Raw genomic sequence first — 11,167 nt, forward strand, 5'->3', positions numbered from 1 at the left:
TAACCGAGAGGGCTTTGAGTCTTCACCATTGAGTTCCTTATATTTTAATAAGTTCTCCTCTAGTTCTGACTTAGAGATGCCAATTGTGTTAAGGTCATCCAACTAAACTTAATTGAAAACATCATTTAAATATTTCATCTGAGGCGGTGGATGTGGTCTTGCTGATATTTATATACCTATCAAAATAGGTCATAGACCCATATTTAATGGGCTATGTTGTTATATGAGTTAGTTATATTCAATAAATGGGTTGTATATGAGTTAATACCAAACTATATGGATCATAAATGAGTTTAATATTGATAATAAATAGGTTCACAACTTACTTAGACTCAACCCATCTTTATGACTTTCTTTTCACTCTCTCTCCCTCACTCGATCTCAGCGTCGCTCACTCCGTGCTTTCACCTTAGTTTGGGTATGAGTTAAATATAACAGTGTTTTAGTAATATGGGTCGGGTTGGGTATTAGTCACTAGATTTGTATTGTATGGAAATAGGTCAAAACAGGTTAAATGGATCAATTTGGGTCGGACCATTTTCGACCCGACCTACTCATTTGACAAGTCTAAATATAGAGCCTTCTTCTTCAATCTTGAAAAGCTTAATCAAATGGGGCAAAAAGCTTTCATGACCATATTTATCCTACCATTTTGTGAATATCACTTCAAAGTGTAGGAACTGGATGATTTTCTTTCTTTATGAAGTATCGACGGAAGCTTGCACAATATGGTGAAATATTACAGGAAGTTTTCTGCTTCTGCGAAATTAGCATGGGTTTGAAAATCTACAAGTTTCCTACATGGTTTTCTGACTTCTTCTGAAAAACGTCTTTCATCATTTCCAAACAATGTAAACCAATATTTGAACTGATCTGAAAATTCTGGCCACTTGCGTCTTGGTTGGATAAACTGTGAATTTCGAACAGGCGGCCCCCAATTCGTGAGCTAAGAATCTCCCTATTCTTTGATCAACTGCGCCGACCCAGAGTCAGTTGTGCAGGGTTAGTCGATGGACGTACTAAAGCAAAGGAAAAGTTGGTGGCGGCTCAACCATCAAGTGTGACTACCACACTTTAGGTTGCCTGTAGTTCTAGCCACAAATGGAATTGTACGACTCAATATGGTCCATGTTAAACTCTCTTTTCGCACATCAACTCCATAACATCAAAGCCCTACCGAAGACTAACTCCAACCATGCTATGACCCAAGAAACCGTAGCTGGACAGACTATTAAAACCATATATCTCTAAACGTATGTGAAACTATTTCAGATCATTTATGCTTACTCGATTCAATCTTTCAATGCCGAAACTCACCAATCCTTGCTTATCCCTTAATCTAAGAATGAACGGTTTAGAGTTTGGTCGAACTTGACGCGAGAACATCAGTCCCATGCACGAAATGTGACTGGTTCAGGCTAAAAAAGGGAAAGGGTAAAAAGGGATGGTTTTCATCTTGCTATATATGCCGTTAATAGGCACACACATTCGTTGATACAAAGAGGAGACGCATCAAGAGAACTGGAGTGGTGGGGGGTTGGTGTAGGCTCAGGCCCGGTCGATGCCTCGATGCCATCGCTGAATATGTGATCTGTCGAGTGATGTGAAGTGTCCCCCGAGAGAGATCCCACGCCCATGCAAAAGCCAATACGAATAATATGGTCCTTTGAACTTTCCCATGCAATGTCTCCTTTCGTACACCCTCTTCTGGACCTGGACCTGGACCACCATTATTATTTAACCCTCGGGGGACCATCAAACTTTCTCTCTAAAATTTCAATTTCAACTACAAAATCAGTACATGAACTAAACATAGAAACAAGAGAGAGAGAGAGAGAGAGAGAGAGAGTAGTCTTACATCTGTTAAAGTCATCACCCAACTGAGATTGTACCTTCTCTGAAGCATCTAGTTTATGAATGCCAACCAGCTTGGTTCCCATGCCAGAGGAAGAAATATGGCCACGTCGACTGCACTATGTTAAATAGTTATTTTTGGTGCACAAGATAAACAAAAAAAATATAAGAAATAAGGTGTGTGTGTGAGAGTGAGAGAGAGACTAAATATTGCTACTTATATCATTATTTCACGCTAAACTTGACCTAGTTCTTTACCTTTTTCCTTTGATAACCTCCTCTTGCTAATAATCTTGCATCGTATGTGAGAGTAGCCTTTACCATACCACAATCGATCCTGAAAAAGAAATAGGTTTTTCCTTCAAGATAAACACTTTGACCAACATAATGGGATGGTTTTATCTTGCAATCAGATACTCATGAGGATCATGCGATCACAACCATATAGGAGGCGCGAGAAGATTCCTACTTGTAAATATGGGAGAAGATCCTCTATCGCGGATGCTGCACTTCCCTTAATACCTCAATAAATTTCAACTCACAGATCACTGCTTGAGATTTTTGGAGACCCCAAGGGAAGGCACCATAGGGACAGAGGGATCCATGTTTGATAAGTACATATAAAACTAGCAAGAGGTTCGCATTCTCATTCTTTACAAGGAAGTACACGAATCCAGTAGGAACAACCCGTGCATCAATTAGTTCGATGTTAGATGAAATTATTACTATTATGTGTTATGATAACTAAGAGGGTCATATGATGTTTCTCAAAAGCAAGAGATCCTCTAGATATTAAGGAAATTATCAAAACTCTTCATCCTTATAGGCACGAATTAACAAGGACATGTCTAATGTGAGGACCGTCATCTTACAGGAGAATGCAATATTGACAAGTAAGATCGATATGATATGCATTTCTCGTTTCTAGGACATTTTTATTTGATATTCTTAAGTAACTTTACAGAAATTAGCATGTAAAATGCATACAAGGAGTTTCAACAATGTATGTTGACCACAACACAACGATCGATCGTGGCTATTATTTTCCCACGAGTTGCAGAATCATTGCCAAAACCGGCCAAGTTGACTGAAGAATTGGAGAGAGCTTCAACTATATAAGAAGCCGGTGAGGGAATGATTGATGCCCAGCTCGATCATATTACTTCTGCATACGAACTTTTAGGAATGTAGAATCACATGAGGACCTCTATCAAACACCGGCTTCTATTCTTCACTTACCATCAGAAATAATATTCACAGAAAATGACCCTTCTCATGCAAGCTCTTAAGATGAGAATGTCACCTTTACTCAAATCAAGAAAATTCTACCTCATATCAAGTCAAAAACTTGTGATGGATGATGATCCCAAAGTTCGCAGAATGAAAGATATAGATAGATAAGGCAAGAAAAGAGAAGCACTGGACATCGAGAAACAGTCCTAGTATAGACTAGTGTGAAAAAACTGTCATATACACATTGTGGACTCATTACTTCATAGCTTTGAATAACTTTTAGGCAAAACTGTCTGTCTAACATAGCTACAGACCACAAAACCTGAGATCGAATCCCAACACCCTTCGTCTCATACTCTTTTTTGATTGTTATTCTCGTCATTTTGTTTGTTTTTCTGTCTCCCATCGTCTATTTGATGCAGTTATGTTGATATTTTGTGTATGCTATGTATATGTAATGTGAACATGTTTCTTGAATCTTCACACAATATAAGTCTTTGGCTCTTAAAGAAAAGAATTCGTCCAACAGTAGTATAAGAAACAATTCAACGAATTTCTGCTTTTGATCTTTTCTTGATCAGGTGGGTTCAAATTATATACACCTGTGTAACCATGTATGCATTAAATTACAATCAAGTACTTCATTCATCAATTTGGCAGACCAACCCGAATATGCAAGTAACACCCAGCTACCAAATCATTTGCCTATATTTGTGGTATTCCTACTAATAAAGCCAAACAGGCAATATCTAACCGTAGATAAGAACGTATATTCAAGGAAACCATATAGATTATGCACACCATTACATGATAACTATGTAAATACTCGTCCATTAATTACTAGATCACGGGCGCTGGCTGCAGTCCAACCAATTGAAAGAGAAACTACCTAATATGCCTTAAGGCTTTGTTTTCAAAGAAGGGGATGGGGAAGATTAGAGGCTTGGGAGAAAATGTCCGAAAATTTGAAGTTTCTCCCTTACTTTTAGGGCCTTAAGTCAGCAGCGTAACAATTGAATTGCCGACTGATTTCACCAATGGCATTTGTATGCTTCTAGTCGGAAGACAAGAGTCTGAAGCTTGTGGATCCAAAAGACGTCTGTGACAGAATATTACAAACTCAAGACCTCATAAAAGTAGACAAACTTGTCATGGTAAAGCTGGGTTCTTTAAAAGCTCAAATCTTGAGAGTGTGATGCGGATTATACTCTGCAACTTGAAATGGGAATTGGATAACGATGGAGCCACACAGATACTCAAGATCTCTTCAACTCAAACGTGTCATCATTGTCACAATAGGACGACTCTGAACAAATAAAGACATTGGGAAAGAACTTTAATTGCTTTGAGTACTATTATTGTGGAGAGGCAAAAATAGGTGGAACTGAGGTCTGAACTGAGCATGTCAATGAGGGTCCATGTGTGTTGAGATGCCCAATTTGTGGGTTGGTCCACTTAAGAGAGTGACGGATGATGAATATTGCTAAGGCCAAGCAAAAAACAGTGTTGTCAACGGCAACAGGACATTCTTTTCCCCACTTGATTCGCCTGTATATGGTCCATATATAGAACTATACACCTTCCATATACATACCCCTAAAAATACATCAAGGTTAACCTTTGGCCCAAATGAAAAACTACATCGAGGATTCTTTTTCTTCTAATTAGGTTCACCTTGCGATTCCTCCATTTTTATAAAAGTTCGTCTATTGACCAACATGCACATTTCACTAATTTCGTCTAAGCGACAACTTCCATTTGGAAGGCAGGTGTTTTACGCGATCAACCCTGCTCATTAGGGGCGAATATTTGTACCAATTATTAATAGAAGGCACTGCTAATAGGTTCACATGTGTTGAAAGTGGTACTTACCCTACACAAAGGCGTGATGTAGAGAGATCACAAAGCAAACTTCCGTTGAACTTCCCCATTTTCAGCTCATTCCAGAAGTCCCCAATCAAAAAGCTGTATTCAAATCACCTCTCTTCCCAGCTTTTGGATCAGCCTCTTCAACAATGGGACTGCCTAGAAATTAGTAATTTGTAACAAAAACCAATATCAATAAAGGATAGAAGAATGGCCCTTGAAAGTAATGCATTTTATAAATTAATCCGGAAAAATCACCTGAATCACAATGCCACACACATCACAACGCATTTTCTCCCTTCAGTTGCAGAAAAAACTGTGCTTTCTGCATTCATTTCAAGAAACTACTAGTCAGGGACACTTTCAAGATCTAAAAGACAATTATAATGAAAAAGTTATAGAAAACTGTTGAAGAAGTTACCATTTTCCAACTGAAAGCTCTTCTTTTTACTCAGAAGAGCAAAAATAAATCTTGCAAATGTCAGAGAATAGCCCCAAGTTGCTCCATAAAAAGGCCTATAGAATCTTTAGGGTTTCTTCCTCCAAGTATAGACCAAACAGTAGAAAAAAAATTAGCGGAGTGCAAATAGATCCATACCGTGATTTTTTATGAGTATTTAAATATATAGATGGTACTGATGCAAAAAGGGAAGTGTTAGTATCTCCTCGTTAAGGCTTTAAATGGGAAATGGGGAGGCGTGAGAGAGAGCGAGTGCTTCGTGTTGTACTTTGCAAGAGTCGTTTTATTGCCGATGCAGCATCATCAAGATTCTCACACTTCCAAGGAACCTTTCTTTTGCACTTGCCCACGATTTAATCATGAATTCAAGTAAAACCTTTAGTAATCTTACCCCGAGAGGAAGATGCAAAAACTATATGTGAATCTTGATGATGCTACACCCGCAAACAACGACTGTCGATCCATAAGCACCCCCGGATGCTCCATTAAAATGTATCGAAACCAGTTATTTGCAAATAGGTAGGACAAGAAGAGAAGAGAAAAGAATATGAACCCCATTTCTCCTTAGACCCGTTTGCTAAAAGAAAAATCGACACTTTGGCTTTCTTTTAGAAATTCGAGGAGAAGAATCTAAGCGAGAAAGAAAGAGTTGGGTCGTGCAGATTTCAACGTTAGAGAACGAATACACACAGCATCGACAAGCTGCATCAGGATTGGGCAGCTTCCCAGAGTTCACAGATCATCAGGTCAAAAAAAGATAAAAAGGTAAGGAAAAAGGAAACTAAAAAGGTTAGCTTTGCTCAGTTTCTGGCCACAAAGAGAAAAAAAACTTCAGGATTGTTCAAGTGTTAATCAGAAGTAGTGCTCGCAGTTGATCTAGAATTGGGGGCCAAAAGGGAAAAGAAAGAAAAAGAAGCGAATCAAGAAGAGAAAGACGGTGAGCTTAAAAAAAAAGCTTGAAACTTCTTGAGAATCAATTTCAGAGACTAAGGGGAGGAAGAAGAAGCAGATGAAGGAGATGAAACAGAAAGGCAAGATCCCGCAAGGTTGAGATCTGGAGAGAGAGAGAGAAGAGAGAGAGAGAGAGATCAAAGGAACTTAAAACAACAGTAGATATGATTGCTTCCTGTGGAGATGATGGATGACTATATATGCACAGTGACTCGCTTTTCATGTGATGAATATACCAAACTGATGCACCAACTCTTCTTGGTTTTCTTTCTTGGGGGTTTTTTTTGGAGGATCATGGTGTGCTGGAGCTCTCTAAGTTTCTTAGAGCTGTGGTCTGTGATTGACAGGAGCTTCGCTGTATGTTTTGGCACAAATGGGACCGCAAATTAAGGGGAGAAAAAAAATCTGAAATCCACTGATAAACCCTAGTTTTATCCCTGGGGTCAATCTGCCTAATCTAATCAACCTTTTTCAGTTTTAATTAATCCGAATTAGCTCTCAGTGGTCATGCTTTTGGTCTGAGAGGGCGCGCGCCTGACGTAAAATCCCACCGAAAACAATAGTGACCTAAGGAGCACACCGGTTAATTTCAAAATGGAATCTCATCGTGTGCACGTGAACAAAAGAGTTATGTGCATCATGGCATCATTAGGGCATATCCATTCAAGTATAATATATCCCGTGTGAGATGATGTCATTTTAAAGAAAATAAGAATTGTCGTTACGCTTAAATTGCATTGATTGATAGATGGGATGGACATGTCTACATTCTGAGAATATTTATGAAAATGTTTGCACACGAGGTATGTTTGAATTGTATATGTTCATAATCACAAAAATGCATGAATTTTATGACCCGTAATAATTTTTTTCTTTTTCTTTTCAAAACTCACAATAAGTTGTGGACACTTGACGTCGCTAGTAGATGATAAAATTTAAGGCGATGGATAGAAAATAACTATATTGTTCTCCGTCTCCAATTGGAGAGAGAGTTTCTTCCAGCATTGAGGAATTATAAGTTATAGATATCACAAACACCGAAATTGATTAAGTATAAATATAGATGATGTCTATAACTTATAACTCACCGATCAAAAAATGTGGTTGGAGGATCCCTCCTAGGAAAACACAATCAAATTAATATAAAATGGTTGCTCTATCTTTTAGTTCTCTTGAGTCCATCTAAACTTGTTTATCTCTTTTGGCTTGTTTATCCTTTTCTTTTGGTTTTTTGCGTTGTTTTATCTCATTTCAATGTTTTCAATTTTTATCCTTTGTCAATAATGCCTTTTTTTTTTTGGAGTGGCGGATGCAGCAAACCTAACTTGAAGCGGGATAGGAATAGTTTGCTATATTTAACTAACTGCGGCGAGATATGTACAACAGGTACCTGCCATGTTATTATGAAATTTGGTAGATTATATCATAAAATACATAACAATTACAGTAAATATCAAGTGACCATGGAAATATAGACGTGACTACAACATGTACCTACCATGTTATACGCCGATTCTACTCGAGAATTGGTCCTTGACATCGAACAAGCAAAAAAATAATGAGGACAACAATCTTGGTTAGCTCTCCAAGTGTCCAACTTAATCCTTATGACATTCAAGATCAGCTCAATGACCAAAAAATTTGCCCAAACCAGCCTAGATGGTGGTGGGCACTCTTTCACGGAGTCTCTAACTTATGATCAAAATAAGCTTAACATAAATTTTCTATTAGAATGCACGTATGAGTTGTGTTACAGAAATCTTACATCGGAGAACTAGTGTGGTATTGAATAATTAATATATCATAATTGGCCCATAACTCATTGCCTTAAGTTTTTGAGTGAAGGTGGGTCCAATTGGATATGTTGACAAGTTCGGACTTGGGCTCCCTCTTAATGATCTCCTCAAACGAACTGTACTTGAGCTTCCTCTTAGCAATCTTCTAAAGTAAAAGATATCGGACTTCTGTTGTGCGCTCCCAACAAATAGTATTAGAGCTGATGATTGATTGGTGGCCCACTCCCAATCTATTTTGATGTTTGGTGAATATCTCAAGGAAGAAATCTGGTGATCAATGCGGTTTCTGGCAGTAAGCGTTATGGTGTAGCAACGCGGGCCCAATGGTAGACTTCATGGTTTTGTCTAGATAAAGAGAGGAGGGATGAAGGCGTTGATAAGATTCGAGTTGAGATTATCTTAATCCAGAAGGATAGCTGGATTAAGAGGGAGTAACCAAACACTGAGCTTACACGTGAAGGGGAGATTGTGAGGATGCAAGTTGGTGTTGTGGCGTAGTAATGCGGGCCTAATATCAATATTCATGGTTCTGTCTGAATAAAGAGAGTAGGGATGAAGGCGTTGATGGATATTCAAGCTGAGATATCTTGATCCAGAAGGATATCTGGATCAAGGGAGAGAGACATAGCACTGAATTCATATATGAGAGGGAGATGTTAGGATGTAGGTGGATGTTGTAGTGTAGCAACGCAGGCATAATTGCAGACTTGATGGTTTTGTTTGGATAAAGAGAGTAGGGATGAAGACGTTGATGGATATTCAAGCTGAGATATCTTGATCCAAAATGATACTTCGATTAAAAGGAAACAAAGCTAACACTAAGCTCACCCGTGAGGGTGAGATTGTTAGGATGCACATGTGAACTAACACAAATTCACATGTGATGGGGCAATTGTTAGGATGCATATGTGAAGTGTATTAAAAAAATTTCATATCAAAGAATTGATATGGTGTTAAGCAGTTAATGTATCAGAATTGACCCATATAACTCATTGGTTTAAGTTTTTGAGTGAAAGTAGGCAACTGGTATGTTGACGGGCTCAAACTTGGACTCCCTCTTGACAATATCCCAATGCGAAGGTATCTGGTTTCTGCTACGCATTCTCAACATTTTATTTCTTGATTGTTAACTCGAATGAATTAAGCTAACACAAATCGGCACGACACGCGCACTGTTTCGGAATAGAGGATGGTTGTAGGTCCGTAAAGATGTAAAAGTGGCCCATTAATTCATTGTCATTTGATTAAATAAAGAAATATTTACTCGCTTGACTCTAAAAGTCCCTCGGAGAAAATCAAAATGCGATGACAATATCTTCTTTGTGTATATGCTTTTTGGAAAAATTTTCCATATCTCTCGTCACAGACTTAAACATCAAAGGAAACGGAAGTAGAAGATAACCATTTCGCAATGATTTCAAAGTAGCGTCAACATATTTCGAGGTTGGATTTATGTTTCCAAGGCCCAAGTAATGCTCATCGAGGTTATTGAATTTGGGTCGTACATCAAAAGACGAGTTGCAAATCGAACTTCTAATTAATTCTTTCCCCTTTTTTTTACGAAGATCGTCTTAAATAGTGATGTTACGGTACAACATGGTGGGAGGGACTTACGTTTTGACCAAATAAATATGCTGCTCTGGCTCCATTATTTGATGGGATGGACTATTCTTTGGTCGCCTCGGCTTCATTTTCAATTGCACTTTTTGGAACCCTCAGTAACGATGATGAATAAACACACAACATAGGTTAAAAGAAAAAAAATACTATATTAGCCACGTCAGATTGTACGGACTGAGCCCCTCCTCCTCAGGTGATTGCTTGATGGGGAAGAATCTATCACCTAATTCCTTTTTATCCATTTTCTCCTTGGGCATAAAAAAAAAATGTTATTCTTGCACCCAAGAAGAAAAACAAAAGAAAGAAAAAGAAAAGGTAAGGGTTAATGAGGTTCCTTGTCGCATTCATGGGACAATAACATAGCAAATTGGGGCAAAAAACAAGAGATAAAACATGATCGATGTGAATTCACAACTCCATGTCGAGATGCTTCACTGGTTCACAATCCTTTTCGAATCTCGATATGATGTTGGCACATTGTTTTGGGGTGAGGCCATGGAGTGAGACAACTAGAAATTAGGCATAGCTCCATATGGTTAATTTAATCGGGGGATAGTGATAGAAATGGTCTCCGAACTTTGATTTAATTTATGATTTCTAAGCTTTTAATTCATGTAATTTGATCTCTGAACTTTATCATAATGTGCGATGTGATCCATGAACTTTTAATCTGTTCAATATGGTCGTCAAATTTTTGATACATGCTTAATTTAGTACCTAATCTATATAAAAATATTTAATATTGTTCTTTCATTAATTTAAGTTCAGAGACAATATTAAACATTTTCATATAGTCTCCAAGGCTAAATTGAACGTGTGCCAAAAATTCAGATAATACACTGAACAATTTAAAAATTCAGAGACCGCGTAACTCATTTGGTTAAAGTTCATGGGCCACATTGCACATTAAGCCAAAATTTAGGGAAAATTTGAGTCATTTTCCCTTTAATTGGATAAGCTATATAGGTTCTTCTTTTCTTTTTTTTTTTTTCTTTTTGATTGTTTGCGAGTGATATCCTAATGAATTTCACCTCAGATCCCATCTAGTTTTCGAGAGTGGAACCGTGGAATGGGAACGAGATCATCGTTGCCTCTAGGGATCGTGTTTAGGAGCATGAAATGTGGGCATTTGATATCGAAACTCAAACCATCTTGTCGGATACAACCTTAATGAACGGATGACACGCGGACTTTCACAAAACTCATCACATCAAATATCATTATTCGTCGGCACATCGATTGATTTGCAAATGATAATTCGATACTAAGTTAATAATTGACCATCATGCCTCATACTACTTCTTATATATTGAGGACTCACATTGACAGTTATTTGGGTTAATACTACAAAAAAACCTAAATTTATACATTTACGATAAATTTACAT

The 11,167-nt window shown here is 37.8% G+C and overlaps 1 long non-coding RNA gene across 1 annotated transcript; it reads right to left on the reverse strand.

Moving 5' to 3' along the window:
* Positions 1 to 1,298: 1,298 nt before the first annotated feature.
* On the reverse strand, positions 1,299 to 6,703 carry LOC115678260 (uncharacterized). Its single transcript, XR_008817013.1, has 6 exons — positions 5,375 to 6,703; positions 5,212 to 5,278; positions 4,960 to 5,112; positions 2,113 to 2,191; positions 1,859 to 1,968; positions 1,299 to 1,768 (listed from the first exon to the last, which is right to left on the reverse strand). It is a non-coding gene; the product is annotated as an uncharacterized LOC115678260 (long non-coding RNA).
* Between the last annotated feature and the right edge of the window lie 4,464 nt (positions 6,704 to 11,167).

This window comes from Syzygium oleosum, unplaced genomic scaffold, assembly GCF_021117445.2.
Source record: "Syzygium oleosum isolate NSW1041296 unplaced genomic scaffold, Sole_v2.1 Sole_v2.07, whole genome shotgun sequence".
NCBI lineage: Eukaryota > Viridiplantae > Streptophyta > Magnoliopsida > Myrtales > Myrtaceae > Syzygium > Syzygium oleosum.